Here is a 16,411-nt window from a genome sequence, read left to right on the forward strand (position 1 = left end):
CCAATACTGCCATGCGTAGAGTCCTCCTGAATCTGAATCTGGTGGACTCCACAAATGCAAAATGGCAAAAGGGTTTTTACCTGGGAACAAGTGTACTGCTCGCAGCAGTGAGGCAAGTGGAAGGCTGTGGAAACCCCTCTGGAGAGGATCTGACTCTTGGGAAGCAGCTTAGCACCCAGGTTATTTCTTTGTGCGGTTCTCTATGGCACAGGTCATAGGTCTTACATACATGTGGGACCACAAAGGGGATTTGCCCTTTTGCAATGCCAGAAGGAGTGGCAAACTGAGAGAAGGCAGGAGAGGATGCTCAACTCCACTAGCTTTGCACCACAAGGGCTTTCTGTGGCAAGTCTTTCCCTCTGCTGTCCTGATAATGAGCAGCAAGCTCTGCTTCGTCAAATTCGAACAGAGTCGAACAGGAGGTGCTGACAGAAGAATAAATACGCATGCTCTGGGTCAAATCCTGAGAAGTCACCATACTAGGAGCAGTACAGGGGAATGCGGCAGCCCGCCAATAAAGGAAATGACATACTGGGCAAACCAGAGGACCATTTAAAATACTCAAACCCAAACTATTGGCAGACATCCTGCAGGCAAGGTCAGATGGCATTTGCAAGGCAGCAGGGAGGAACAGCCTCTGCAGCTGTAACCGTTCAAGCAGAGGGCAGGAACCACCCTGGGGGACGCAGCACAGCCCTCCACATCTGCCACCATGGCCCCTGTGAATAGCTACCCCCAAAAACTGTATCTTTATGGCTACTGACACTGACAGATGGCAAAGCAGGAAATTATTGGCCTTGGGACCTGAGCTCAGACTGATGCATGAAAAAAACCTGCAGAAAATCACCTTATACAGCTGGAATTGGAATCGATAACTTATCAACACTACGGAGAAGGGGGGGAAAATCCCAGTTCTCTCTGGCCTAGTGGTTCTGCTTACTAACTAGGGCTATTCTGTAGCAGTCAATATTTTTGCAAACTGGACGTAATTCATGCACAAGTACAACATGGATTGAGGGTGGCTGAGGAGAAAGGGAGATAACAGAACAAAACCTTTGCCTGGACAGTATTTGGATTTGGAGAAGTTCTGAAGCACCTCCGTCAGATGACACAATTTCTTCCTCTATGACAGCCCAGAAAAAAAATGGTGTCACAAGGTCACCATGAATTGTACTCCCAAGGGGAAAAACAAAGGTTGTCATCATCAATGGTAGGTGAGACTAGGAAAATATTAAGTGCTGCCTTTGTGTGTTGCAATTGTTATTATACCTTCCCAATATGTAATTTGATTTCTAGAAGCAAGTATTACATAGTGTCTGTTTTGAGAAGAAATTTTCTGGCATACTTCAAAAACGCAAAATTCACAGAGAATTGTTTTTTAAAGAAGTTAATGTGTCTGAAAACTCTGTTTCATTTACAGTCTAAAGGAAAAACATAAATACCTTATCAACCCTTAAATTGCATGCAATTTGATGCACCAGTATCAAGTTAAAAATGAATAATTCCATGCCTAAAGGAAACAACTCTCACTTCATGTTGAGGGTCATTTATGTGAGTTGTGCGTATTTATCCAGATGAGGAGAAAAGTATAATACACACTCGCGTTGCGGGGTGGGGGTGGGGGATTAAAAAAATAATAACTCTATTTTTGTAATTCTATTGAGTTTTCATATTGTCACGCAGACAAATTGGTTCTATATTCCTGAGCCATGCTGCATTATGCCAGGGGAGGAAGGCACATCCCTGCTTCACTAAATTGTGGGGGAGTAGACTCAGTGGAATGAAGAAAGAAAGAAAAAAAAAAAAAAAAAGCTGATGAACACAATCCATTCTCAGCTGAAGTTGTGGGTGGGCTCCAGGATATTTTGGTAACTCACTTGCACAATATACTGCTGCAATGTGCAAAAAAGAAACAATGCCAGCGTGCTGCACACACCACAGTTTTAACCTCCTGTAAACCGAGTCACACACCTTGGCCACACGGTGTTCATCTGGATGGAAGATGCAACAAGTGAGCCGGGGTGCCCCATCCTGCTGCCAGCAGCAGGCTGACCCCCCCGCCATGGGACGGCAGGCAGCACACCCCCAGGCTTCTCCACATGCAACCCCAATTGTAGCAGCACAGGGAGTTGCCACCCTTCCTCGCCAGCACCAAACCATGGGGGACACCGCTGAGGCTCTGTACACCCACAGCCTAGCTCAGGTGCTTGCTCCGCATCTCTCCAATGCCCAAATCACGGCTGGCAGTGGCCCAGGGCTGGCCCTAGGAGAAGTCCAGCTCCCAGGACAGGCCCTTGGCTCCCACAGCCAGCACCAAAATTGCACCCAGGGAACTTGCTCCCTACACAAACAGATGCACTCACTGGAAATATAAACCCATCTCCCTGCCTGCCCTGGATGCTCCAAGTTACTCCTAGAGAGGTCCAAAAGCCCACAAAACCCCATCTCCCGCCCAGGTATTAATACAGACTCTCTTGTACACACGTTTGATAATTTTCTGCAGTGAACAGTGGAACACGCATTGCAAAACGTAAAGGTGAAATAAAAGAAAATAGCATTTCTCTAATGGTGAAAAAGCGGACAGCCAAAGGCTGTAAATTGCTTTACAAGGTCCCACCAGGCATGATGGGTTGCTGCTGTCTTTTCTCAGAACTTAACTCCTCTTTCCTCTGTGAGCCTATAGGCAAGGAAGCAGGTTTTAAGGCAAATCAGAGACCTTCTGCCACCCTCATTCATGCAAGGGACCCCCTCTCCCCTCAGCTGGACCAGTTAGAAGGAATTTATCCGGCTACTAAGTGCAGGTTCAAGGTCCCTTAATATGTTATTTCTTACCTTGTGATAGGCATTTGTCATGGTTTAACCCTAGCCAGCAACTAGGCACCACGTGGCTGCTCACTCACTCCCCCCCCACCCAGTGGGATGGGGGAGAAAATTGGGAAAAGAAGTAAAACTCATGGGTTGAGATAAGAACGGTTTAATAGAACAGAAAAGAAGAAACTAATAATGATAACACTAATAAAATGACAACAGTAGTAAAAGGATTGGAATATACAAATGATGCACAGTGCAATTGCTCACCACCTGCCGACCGATGCCCAGTTAGTCCCCAAGCGGCGATCCCCCCACCCCCACTCCCCCCAGTTCCTATACTAGATGTGACGTCCCATGCTATGGAATATTCCTTTGGCCAGTTTGGGTCAGCTGCCCTGCCTGTGTCCCCTCCCAACTTCTTGTGTCCCTCCAGCTTTCTTGCTGGCTGGGCATGAGAAGCTGAAAAATCCTTGACTTTAGTCTAAACACTCCTTGGCAACAACTGAAAACATCAGTGTGTTATCAACATTCTTTGCATACTGAACTCAAAACATAGCACTGTACCAGCTACTAGGAAGACAATTAACTCTATCCCAGCTGAAACCAGGACAGCATTTTTCTCCACATCCTGAGTATTCAAAGAAAGCTAGGTAAATCCGACTTAAGACCAAAATTCACCTCTGAGCTCAGAGCAAGATTATCACGCTATTAGGATTCATTCTGGGGACCATTACACATACTGAGAAAAAAAGTGGCTATACAAGAGCAGAGTGCTCTCAACCTTCTCATCTCAGTGAACTTCAGCTATGAGAGAAGAATGGCCCAACATTGACAGAGAAGAGACAGTACAATAGAAAGGTGTCCAAACACAAAACTCTGTTCCAAAGTTTCTATGATGGTTTTGTTCAGCCCTGTGGAAAATACGCATATATCTGGTTTTGCTGATTTTATTTTCTTTGACATTTGAAACTTATAACAAATTAGACTCAATTTAATACAAGAATTTCTAAGCACGTACATGTGGCATTTCTTTCCAAGTAATTTTCTTCTATTATTATCAGAATAACTCATTACGTACGTGACAAAGTCTCTGTGTCAGTACATTCTAAACCTTACAAGAACAGGATTGTACCAGAATTAGGTATTCCGTATCAAATGCATCTTCGACAGACTCAAGTAAATGAGGAACAAAAGTTTAAGGCTGTCTGAAACTAAGTGCAGTTGTCAGCTGCTGTTTTTCAAACAAGCCATCTAGTACTCACATCCTTGGAAAAGCAGTGATACAGAGCCAGAGAAATTAACTGTATCCCAGGGGCTTGAGATTGAACGCTAAAAAAAAAAAAAAAAAAAAAATAAAAAATTACGTGGTTCTTCCTATATAGAGATTCAAGAAGGTAGTGGAAAAAAAATTATTAAATGCTTGTTTGGGGAAATTTTTTGAACCAGAAAATTGCGTAGAAGATAGCTCAAAACAGTGAAAACAAAAACGTGCATATGGTACAGTCAGTTAACAATAAAATTTCATAATTGCACCACCATAGTTACTCTTAGCAAATACCAGCTCTAGACTCAACAAAAGAGCTCTTCCTTCTCCCACTGACTCGAACATAGCTACACACATGAATTTATCTAGTTATCTATCCTAAGTTTGTATAATTTTGGAAAAAAAAAAAGGGAACCCAACACACACACACACACACAGAAACCCACCCTCCATCTGCAAGGTCAGATCAGAGAGCCAAAGGGTGCCCCACACAACAGAGCATCTCTGCCCCCATGCTCCCCCTGGCTGCCCCAGAGCCAGCTCCGCTTCCCAGCCCTGCTGTGCTCTGTGGCAGCATGCCAGCCTTGAGCAAGTATTGAACAGGACCTGAGTATTCAGTATCTTTTGGTTTCAGCTCATCTATAAAATGATGACAAAAAGCAGACTTTTTGTTGGGGGGAATTTTCAGCTGGATCAGGCCTATAACGTAGTACTGCAAAAAAGCCAAGCAACCGGAGGGGGGGCGCGGGGGGGGACACATGACAACCCAACAAAAAAAAAAACCAACAAAAAAACCCCAAACACCACACCAACCCAGCCACTATGTATTCAGTAAGAGTACTACATCTATATGCCATCGCTTCTGAGAGGAGTGCAGGCAGAGGAGATCATCATCCGTGTTGGGCTGCAGGTTTCTCTCTGTTCTGAGCACCTCACCACATGCAACGTGTGCATGAAAAGGCGTGGTGTGAAATGGAAAACCCTGCATAACAACATAGTGGCTTGGTTGATACAGCTTAACAATTGGCCATGAAAACAAACAAACAAAAAGACAGGACTGTACTTGAGAAATACCTGTTTGCCAACTTAATTCTTATCATACAGTCAGATCAGTCAACTGCAAACACAGTTACAGATATCTGTAATAAAATATTAATAGCTCTTGTATACTGCTTCCACAAGGTAATGTAGTGAAAAATGAATGTTGCTAACACACTTCCACATTTTCTCTTCTGTTACGGCTGAAAGCTTACACTGGAGAAAGCCAGTTTACTGCAGCATTATTCCTTTTTTCTTCCAGGAGGTATTTTTCCTTTAAACCTTAGAGAATAATTAAAATTCCTCACACAGGACAATGGTAAATAAGATTAGGGCATGCATTTCAAATGTAGCATACTAATGGCATTTTTGGACCTCATAATAAATCATCTCTATTCTCTGCAAGCAGTAGAGAAAATGGATAAAATATCTGAAATATACATCCCAATATATGAGTCCCATAACTTCACTCTTATCTTTCCATGTCTCTGACTTGCCCAGACATCTTGGCATTGTAGACAGAATATTAGCTTTTTTTATACATCACACAACAACCCAATAATCTCATTAACTGCAAATACTGTAGGAATGCAGCAGCCTGCTGATACCCACAAAACCATTTCAGCTTTTGCCAGGGCCAGTTGTCAGCAATAAGCAGCCAAACATACATTGCTCTATCTGATTCACTTTATCATTTCATTCTACAGCTTCTGTTTAGCACTGAGCTGATAGAAGAGAAATGTTTTAACATTCAATATGAGGACTGCTTATGTCAATACACTGAAGCTGCTTTGGTTTTGTACCTAACCTTTGGATGATCTCATCTCTTCCATAGGTTTCTGACATTTATGTTTGTTCTGAGTAGCTGCAGTTTACCCTACTGCAAACAGTAGGATCATGACTGGATATTTCCCTTATCTGATAGGTTTTCTCTCAGCTTGCTTTTCTTTTTCCTTCCATATAACATCAGCAGAAACCATTGCAGTGTTTTCCACCTCCCCTGGGCTATATCACACTGTATCTATTGAGACAACTACAAACCTTGTTTCCTGGTTTGGGGCAAATCCATTTCTCCTGATTCAACTTTGAGTTCAGGTAAATCTCAGCCCTCTGTTAAACCCTGGGAGGGTGAAATGGCCATGTGTATGCTATGCCTGATAAACCCTGTCCTAGTTTGCAAGAAATCCTGCTGGTTTTGCACATTAGACATTTCTTAATATTTCTTTCCTCTAGGAAATCATTTTGGCTAAACAAGGATAACAAATTAGTTTGTCTTCTAGTTTTCACAACTAGTAGAAATGAAAAGAGGAATAAAAGATTAAGGAATATGGAGTGTGGGTGCTTTTATTTTCAGGAAATTGCATAGATAAAAGAGAATTTTTTTCTTCCAACAGACATTCTCCAAATCCCCTTTAAGTTCAATTTTCTGCTGTACTTCCCAGATAAGCATTCAGTACTTCTTGGTTTTAGCTCATGCAATCAATATAAATCAGAAAATTGTTACCCTCTGAATGCTAACTAACACATTTTCTCTTTTCTCTTCAATAACTTCAGGTTAGAGCAGGTACTCCTCACGCGGGTTGCTGTTTGCGGTCTTCAAAGATGAAATCTTTATCATGGACTTTTGTTACTTTACAATCTTTACTATTGACTTTCAAGTTCCTGTGACAATGGAAAGGCTGTCACTTTGAGGCCAGCCTTCAAAAAACTTCAGCTTATTTACAGCAGCATGAGCTGAGCGTGCCAGCTGACTCGTGCCTTATTTCTGTGTCTGTGGGAAGGCTCCTTTTCTGCACCAGATGCACCACCAGCATCACACCAGCCATCACAGCCTGAGGGCAAGCGCAGACCCCCATGGGGTTGGCATTAGTGCTGGCTCAGCTCCCTAAACCTACTGCCAAGTAGGCAGCTGGAAGCTGTGAAGTTTAGTCAGAAATTTTGATGGAAAATGCCAAAAAGATAACTAAAAGCTGCCGAGGCTTTTCTTACATCAAGGACTCAGAAGTTCCACTTACAGAAAGCTTAGAAGTGAGATCAGCAATTCAGGGAGCTGGAGAATTTGATAATATGATAGCTCAGTTATTGTGATTGTAATGGCAACTCCACCTGAGGCTACAACCACTTCCCAGGTCAACTCAGCCGTTCAGGATGTATCTGGTCTGGAGGATCTTGTTTAGAAATAGCTGTTAACTCTTTTGGGGAAGATTTCCACGGCAAGCCAGCAAAATCAGTGATACAACAATATTAACAAATCTCACTCACACAAAAATCCAGTTAAATGGAGAAATAAATGCACACTCATTTCCCAAAGTACAGCACACGTGAAGTCCTCCCCTAATGGATGAGCACCAAAGTGGGTGCCTGAATCATTCCAATGACTTTCTAGCAGAAAGTATCATTGTATGCAGGACTTGGTCACCATTTTCAGTTCAGCACTTGGAAAAAAGCAGTAACCTGCTTTGAAGGGGAGTCAATCCATTAATTAATAATGGGAGACAAATTAAAATACGGTAGCATTAAAACAGTATGAGAAGGAAGGTGTGACTGAGGTACTGTTCACCTAGACACAGGCAGCTCCCACACAAGCACAGAATTACAAACAGGCTAAGGTGACAGCCACACAAGTACACCCTTACCCCACTGCCCAGGGCACTGCACCTCTGGGGGTGTCCCCACAACACTGTGCCTCCAGTGGTGCTCACAAGCTATTTCAGATTCAGCAAACCCCATACACTCCTCCTGCAGCAATTCAGCATTTTTTTGGACCCCAAAACGACTTGACATTACTCTTGAAGCTATCCAGCTCTCCAGAAGCTCTTAAAAAACAGACACTCCACAAGCACAAAAACCCCTCCAGATTTCCTCAGTCAGCCACAACTTTTCCAGTTTGTGACACAGCCTTACTCATCGTCTAGCTACAGCACGTTTTTACAGCTACAATCCATTTAGCTACAAAATACGGCTCCAAGCCACTTCCAGATTTTTCCCCCCAGAGGAAAACCTTCTCATTTAACCCACTTCTCAGCTTATCCTTCCGACAACATAGCCACACTGCTTATCAGAAGGAGCAGAAAAGACAGGAATGAAGAAAACAGACAGAAATAACTCTTTTTCTTCCAGAAATTTCAAATGCTATCATTCTCTTATTGCTAGGCATCCTGCTCACCTCCTCCTCCATGCAAGTGTGAGCACCAGCAAGGGTACAGGTCTCAGAGGTATTGCACATAGTGCTGCTTTATAGCTGTCGTTTCTGATTAAAAGCTGCAGGTGTACTCCACTCGAGCGAGGCTGGATCTCTCTCCGGGACTGCCGTCAGTCCGCATAAGGCCCCTACATAAAACAAAAAGAAAAAAAAAAATGAAACGCTGCAGCTCTTTGTGTTCATCTGGCTCAGCAATGAACATCTAAATATAAAATGTTTATTGTCACTTAAGGTGAGCTCTGTGTCCCAAGCCAACGAGTTGGCATCCTGCAAAGCCAGGCATATATTTGCAATTGTTGCCATCCAACAGTTTGCATTGTTATGAACTAGATTTAATGGTTACACTCTGTATCTATTACCCATTTAAATTACTCTTCCAGCATGTGAATATTAAACACTGGAACAGGCAGATGAATGCCTGTACAAAACTACAGTAAGAAAAGAAAGATTCTAACAAAATGTTTAATAGAAACAAGTGGCACCCTGACTCCAGTGATGTTTCACTCCTCTCTGCTGAGCCCAGAACTGGATGACATTGTTCCAAACTTGTTAGCGTAGAATCATAGAATAGTTTGGCTTAGAAGGGGCCTTCAAATGTCATCTAGTCCAACCCGCCCCCCCCCGCAATGAGCACAGGCATCTTCATCTAGGTCAGGTTGCTCAGAGCCCTGTCCAACCTGACCTTGAAGTTTCCAGGGATGGGGCATCTACCACCTCTCTGGGCAACCTGTGCCAGTGTTTCACTACTCTCACTGTAAAAAATTTCTTCCTTATATCTAGTCTGAATCTACCCTTTTTTAGTGTAAAACCATTACCCCTTGTCCTATTGCAACACTCTCTACTATAAAGTCTGTCCCCAGTATGCCAGTAAAGAAAACATTTCCATCCTTACTATTGTCCTGTTTGAGTCTTGATTTATGAGATCTAAATTTTACACATGAAAGCATCCTTAAGAAAATCATACAAATTAGTCCCTCTGACCTAAATGGCAATAGGAAAATAAATAAATAAATAAATAAAAATCACATCACCAAGCTGCTTTTGATAACTTTTTTCCCCACAAAAACTTTCCTGCAGACCAGGTGTTCTTCCATGTTTATTTTCAAATCTTTCTTCCATCTTTCAAACTTAAGGGGAAGAGATTCAACATTTTTGAGCATGATTCCAAGTGCCATGAAGAATTATTGCACTGGGGAGAAAGGAGGACTTTCCACTCAAATTTTATTTTCTTAATTTGGTTGGTTGTTTTGTTTTTTTTTTAAATCTCATGCCCAGGACATGGACATCTTTCCATAGACTATTTCTAAAGCTGAGTGCTTGGAAAAGTCCTGTCATCAGGACACTGCAGCGGTGTTCAGATCATTCTGCACTGGAGAGTCCAACATCACCAAAAACTTCCTGAGAAATTTTGAAGGAAAAAAAAAAAATCTCTATTTTGAAGGAAAAAAAAAAAATCTCTATTTTGAAGGAAAAAAAAAATATCTCTATTTTGAAGGAAAAAAAAAATATCTCTATTTTGAAGGAAAAAAAAATATCTCTATTTTGAAGGAAAAAAAAAATCTCTATTTTGAAGGAAAAAAAAATATCTCTATTTTGAAGGAAAAAAAAATCTCTATTTTGAAGGGAAAAAAAATCTCTATTTTGAAGGGAAAAAAAATCTCTATTTTGAAGGAAAAAAAAAATCTCTATTTTGATTTTAAAAGACACCATTGTCAGGAACAATTATCCCTCATTTTTCTCATTCTCTTCTTTTGCTATAGCTTCTGGGAGGGAGCTATCCAGCTGTCATTTCCTCCTTAGCATGACACTGCATTTCTTTGTTGCAGCCAGCTCTAGGAAGTCATTTGGACAGTTAGTGTCCAGCCTGTAGAGGACAAGTCCAAGTCTCCCCACCAAGTGACACTGTAAGGACATCATGCTGCCATGGTCCATCCTCACCATGCAAGGAAGAAAAACAAGCCAAAAACGTTTTACTAGTTCGGGTTCCCCTGAAGACAGGGAAGGGGGCCAAGATTGTGCAAAGTTAATCGTGCCAGGGTGCGTGTACGAGGGGTCCCCGTACACGAGGGTATGACAGTCCCTTGGTACAAGACCTGGGCACAAATGTCCTTCATAGCACTGGGGTGGGAGGGAACAGTCATCATTCAAGCACATCCCTGCGTGGATCCTTTGGACTGTACCCCTGATCCCTCCTATGTACCTGAACTGCTCGTCTGGATTTCTACAGCAGCTGTTGACATCCTTCCTTGGCCTCCTCCCAGCAGAGCTTCCCTGCTCCTGCAGGGCTGGCTGGCAGAAAGGCCCACAGGACCTCCTGCCATCTTCCAAAGCAACAATCCCCGTAAAATGTAATGGATCCCAGAGGTGTTCAGTGGCAGCAGGAAGAAGCAAACAAAAAAAACAAAACAAAAAAACCCAAGAACTTTCTAGCATGAACAACTGAAAAAAGATCCTTTGAATCACCAGATCTTCTCTGCTGCCCATAGTCAGTTCTCCTAAACTCCCCTAAAAAAAAAACCACAAACCACAAACCAAATCAAAAGAAAGAGAAAAAAAAAAAAAAAACACAAACCACAAAAACAAAACAAAAAAACCCCAGTGAACAAAGATCCTCACATTCAGCCTCCGGTGAATAAGGGCAGGGAATGAATTATGGGATAGCAGATCCTTCACAGACCAAGCCTGCCTGCTCTCTGCTCTCATTTTATTGCGCAGCATCTGCCTGCTGCTCCTGGCCCAGCAGTAGCCACTGCCACGACGCTACCTGTCATCGGAGAAGGGTGGCAGCTTCTCATAGGGCTTAGAGGCACAGTCTGACACATCATGAAAGTCATTCCCTTTCTTAGTCACTAATTGAAGTTGGTATTGCAATTTTCCTCTCTGACCTTTGGATTCTTGCAGCACGGGCATTACTGTAAAAATCTCCCAGCATTGTAGTCTGACCATTACAGGCTCTTATTTCCCATAACCTGCTCCCAGTGCAGCCCACTGACAATCCTCCCGATGCGGCAAACGCCAGAAACATCTGTGGTAGCAGATTCCCCCCAAGTTAAGGGAGAAGCTGGAGAGTGGATCAGCCTGGTTTGGTGAGAGCCCCTGCTAAATATTGCTAAATGCTTCTCTTCCCTGTCCCTCTGCTCCTGCCCTTGTGGGTGCTGTGGTCCCAAGAAATCTTCAGACAAGGGGTTTCACAAACCCTGGCCCTGGCTACAGCCCAGTCCCAGGGAGCTGCAGGAACACCCCAGATAAATGTGTGTGTGTGTGCACACACCATCCTCAGGCACTGGGACCACCGAGGTCCCCAAACACTGTGGTCCTCCCTCGCAGGTGCTGGGTAAAAGGGTGTTTTAAGGTGATTCCAACCAGTCTTGCACGAAGGAAACAGCCTGGAAAACAGCCTAAACATTTATGTAAACACCATGGAGAAGGGGTGCATGGGCATATACAGAGAGATTTTAATCTTCAGCTTTTCCAAAAGAAATAAGCACCGAAAACAAACAAAACCCACCCCAATTAGATGAGGGGTAAGCTTTCAACACCTCTGATTTGACCACACCACCTAAAAATAACCGACAACCATCACACTCTAGTGATCGTCATAAAAAAAATTGTATTGAAGGCCTCCCCAGTACTAAGTTCCAATCAGATAGTTCAGAAACTCAGATTAAAAATAGACAGAACTCCACTTTTTGTTCTGAAACAAGTGCAATCATTTAAACTACTGTTAATAATATGTCATTGCCAGGTAGTTGCCCTCACAAGATATCTGACACCTAATCTACTACCATCAGCTTATATTCAACTAAAAATGAGATGCAACAGCATTTAAAGCTATACAGAGCTCTTTCAGCTGGATAAAAAAGCATGAACACATTTTCTTCACTCCTCTCAGTCTGGCTCATACCTCAAGGTCTGCATAGGTTGCAGAGGGTGATTTTTAAATTCCTACAGTCTTCTCAGAGTTTAAGCTTTAAGTTAACACGAAAAGATAGATTTGAGCTTCCAACACTGCAAGATACCGCTGTAATATGGCATCAACAGTCATGCCATTTTAATCAACAATGTTCCTATTCAGTGAAGCACATTTCTGATCTTCAGCCAAATCATGCAAGAGAAAATTGCATTCATACTCCCTGGTACTGCTGCTTCTCAGTAATCCATTACTGCATTGAAGCAGGTCAAAAAACCTGTCTCAAAGACACTTCTGCTATCAGATCTTCAGAGGAGGGGCAGAAGGGGCAAAAAGCAGCACATCTCCAGCCCACAGTCCCACCAGGGCTCCTTTACTCACAACTAGGGACACTCATGGACCTCAGCAAAAATGGGACAGTGGTGAAACACACTCCCAGAAGGCAAGCCTTCTTGCCTCCCCCGAAAAATGAAGCCAGACCTGCCTAAAGCTGAAAACAAGGCTGTAGAAAACATTATTCTCTGCAAACCGCAGAGAGCCGTGCTCTGCAGAGGGAAAGCTCCCATCTAGCTGCCTGCACAGGCACGTACCTGGGACAGAGAGCAGAAATCACAATTTGGCATCTCAGACAGGGACACAAGAACCCCCTTCCCTGCCTGCTACTGATATTCAGCACGATACCGAGATGATGAAGAGTCAGGCAATGTCCAAGATTCTGATTCATCTCTGATAATCAGAAAGTAGCTTTACCTGCACCCTGGGACCAGCAAGCAGCCAGCTCCTTCAGCACCTAGACATTTTGTTGGCAGTGAAAAGCTTCATAATCTTAAGCCTTTACTTCCAATTCAAATACTTCATTTACAAACAGCAAATAATATTTAAGTGCTGTTAGTACTGGGCAGATAAACATCTAGTATCTTTGGAAGAGAGGCAATCCACAATCTGAAGGAAATACAGCATGGCTTCTTCTGCCTTTTTATTTATTTTATACTTAATGCATTATTATCATCCTACAAGATGTGTACTATTTTGGTTCAGTAATTAGGTTTCTTCTCACAGTTGCATCCAGGAAGACAATCTCTTCTGGAAGTTGTCTTTTCTGTCGGTGAATAATTAAAGGAGTATTTTTGGCAGGACATTTTTCTCTCTTCCATCATCTTGGGTTTTGGTTTGGTTTGGTTCTTTTATGCCTAAGCTCTTGTTTCCAGCTTTTGTATCCACCTGTGTTTGCACTGTGCTTAGTCAACACCAAAGCCCAGACATCACATATTTGCAGTCTTGGCAAGTTTTATGAGTCCTGACAACTGTGTAGCTGAATTTCTCACTAATCTTTCAGCAGGACCATAACCCTCAGAACCTCTAAAAGAACTTTTACCCCTAAATTCTTGTGTGCCATGCGCCCATCGACTGAATAGCACTCCACAAAGCACTGTTAAATCTTTCAATTTCCAGGAAGTACATGCAAATTTTATGCCACATTTGAGAAAAGAAAATCAGCTCAGTAGTAGAGACAAAACAGAGAATTGGTCAGATGACAGGAGTGATTTAAGGTTACAGCAGATCACTAACTGCACTCAAGTCAAAATCTCAATGAAAGCAAAGATAAATCTCTTTTTGGACTTATTAGCAAGTCTGTCACCAAAACAAGAGTTCTCAAACCAAATCCCTAAACCTCAAAAGTGTTTTGGGAAAATGTATTTCCCCCCCCCCCCCTCAATGTTGCTTCTTTACTTACAGTTGTGTCTCATTTTTTTAGCTTTCCCCCCTACCACAGGATCACAACCCTAAGAGATGCCAATACCCTGACACAGATTTCCCCAAGAGCTTTGGCATTAGCACCAAATGCCACAATGCCAGTAAAGTCATGAGAGTCAGCAGAACCGATAAGCAGTGGAGATCCCTTAAATTACCTTTTCCTGGCACCCTGAACTGCCTCTCCACACAGAGAATGAACTGGGGCGACAGCTGGGGTCGACAGGTGGCGACTATTCCTGCAACTCCATCCCGACTGCTTGCTTGATTTCTGCCTTTGGCTTCCCGAGGGCAGGCAGATGTTCGGCCACTGCCAGGGAAGCAGAGCTTCCTCACGCGTAATGGTGACCTGGGAAGAGAAGCACCACAACCCTCAATGCCCACCCTTCATCCTTGTCTCCCTGAGCGACGGACCTCCCCTCCCACGGCATTCCTGCGAGCAGTCCTGTCCCATTCCCTGCCCGCTGCAGACCACCCACCTGCAATTAGCAAGGGCGGGCACCAAATGAACTCCTCCTGGAGCCTTGCACAAGTGCTTCCACTTCAAGAAGCACAAGAAGAAGCGGGAGGGCAAGACGGGTTCCCGCCGAGCCCCCCTCGTCCAAATGCCTGCCGCTGGAGAACGCCCAGCTCAGCCGCTTGCCCTGCGCCTGGCACACTCAGCTCCCAGGACTGCCGGAGCCCTCGGCACTGCAGGTGCCTAGAGGAAACTCCTGGCCCCAGGAGAAGGCCCCACCTTCTTCTCCCATGGGTCAGCACAGCTGGGGAGGGCTGCCAGTCTCCTCCCTTCAGGCGGTGCTGCCTCGGAGGATCGCTCCCCTCGGCTGCCACTGTGCCCTGCTTTGGGGCCCGCCCTTCCCTGAGGCGATGTTTCCTCCGATTGGCTGCATGAGATCGCTCCTCCCATCCAGTGATGGGTCAGGCGGCTCATCAGTCATCTCTGCTTTGCTCTTGCCAGCTGTGATTGGTGGAGCGGGCATGCCCCGCCTCCAACCAACACCCCCCCACACACACACACCCGGCAGGGAGCCCGGCTTTTTCCCCTCTTGCCACCTCTCCTGCAGGCCTCGAAGCTTGACTGGTGGGTTACCTATCGATCACATGCCTTGCCCCCGCCTCCTCAAATGCGATTGGCTGTCCTGGGCCCACTGACTCCCCAGGGACTGCTGGGTGGAGGTTGCCAGGCAACGAACTCCACCTTTAGGGCTGAGAGCCTCAGCATGGAGCTGTGGGCCCTGAGGAAAGGCTGGGGGTCATCAAAGGCGGGTTTGGACCCGAAAACCGAGGATTTCGGCCCGAAACAGGAGGCTCTGGGCACTACAAAGGATAGGCGCGATGCTACAGCTGACGCTGGGGACCCTGCGAAGGAGGGGAACCTCTTGGTTCCTCTGCCCTTTGCCCCAGGGTGCCGTGTATGGGGCAGGACTCTGGACTCGGGGAGAGGGAAGCTTCCTCTGGCTCACGGGCAAGGCTGTGCCAGCCCAGAGCACGCAGGAGGTTGCCACCTCTGAAGACCGGGACGAAGGAAGACTGGCCAGCTTGGCCCTTGCCGGTGCCCCCGCCACAGCAGGAGCCCCCCTCAGCCTGCTGTTCAACCCAGAAAGGGGCTCCGTTCCCGCTTACATCCTCACCTTTACCAAGGAACACCTTTAGGAAGGACTGGGCAAGGCGGAAGCACGTGCTTCCTTTGAGCGAACTTTGCAGAGCGTTCCGTTTGGGTCACGCGCATGTGGTGGGACCCGCGGGACAGGGGGCTGAGGCTCACGTGGGCTCGCAGCCGGGCCAGCGTGCACAGCAGCCCAAGGGACAAAACCACGTCTCTGCTGGTGGCCTCCCTGTGTGGAGCTGCCCCTGCCCCCTGCAGATGTGCGGAGGCTCGCTGGGGGTGAGGAACAGCACCAGTGGGGCCTGGGTTAACGGGCAGGGGTCCGATGGGCCAGCCAGATGCTACTCTCCGTCCCTCTGCTCGGCCCCTGTGCCGCTGCTGACCCTTTAAGGTCCCCCCGCCATTCCCCACTCGTCCCCCAGTGCCCCCCTTCCGCCCCCTGCCCACACACCTGTAACCTCCTGTGACCCCCTCGGTTCCCCCCAGTGCCCCCTACTCCCCCCAGTGTGTCACTGGGCAGTGCTGTGGGGGGTCCCAGCGTGATGGGACACGGGGAGGGCGAAGCCTGCTGTGGCGATACGGTCGGGGCTCTCGCAGGCTGTTCCCTGCACCAGCGCGGGCTGGTGCTGGAGGTGGTCGTGCCGCGGTGGGAGGGGTGGCGAGGGGATCCCCATGGGCAGTGGGAGGGCACGCCAAGGCCCCAGGACCCCACGGGGAGACCCCTGCTCTGGGCTCTGTCCTGGCATGACTCCATTGTCCCCAGCCCGGGAAGATCTGAGAGGGGCCCCACAGCTGGCAGCCCCCAGCCTCGGTGTCACCCACACGTTG

The 16,411-nt window shown here is 45.7% G+C and overlaps 1 protein-coding gene across 1 annotated transcript in view; it reads right to left on the reverse strand.

Annotated features, from left to right (window-relative positions):
* LOC142044564 (membrane-anchored junction protein-like) overlaps positions 1 to 16,411 on the reverse strand; it is a 340,098-nt gene that overhangs the window by 84,948 nt on the left and 238,739 nt on the right.

This window comes from Buteo buteo, chromosome 24 (genome assembly GCF_964188355.1).
Source record: "Buteo buteo chromosome 24, bButBut1.hap1.1, whole genome shotgun sequence".
NCBI lineage: Eukaryota > Metazoa > Chordata > Aves > Accipitriformes > Accipitridae > Buteo > Buteo buteo.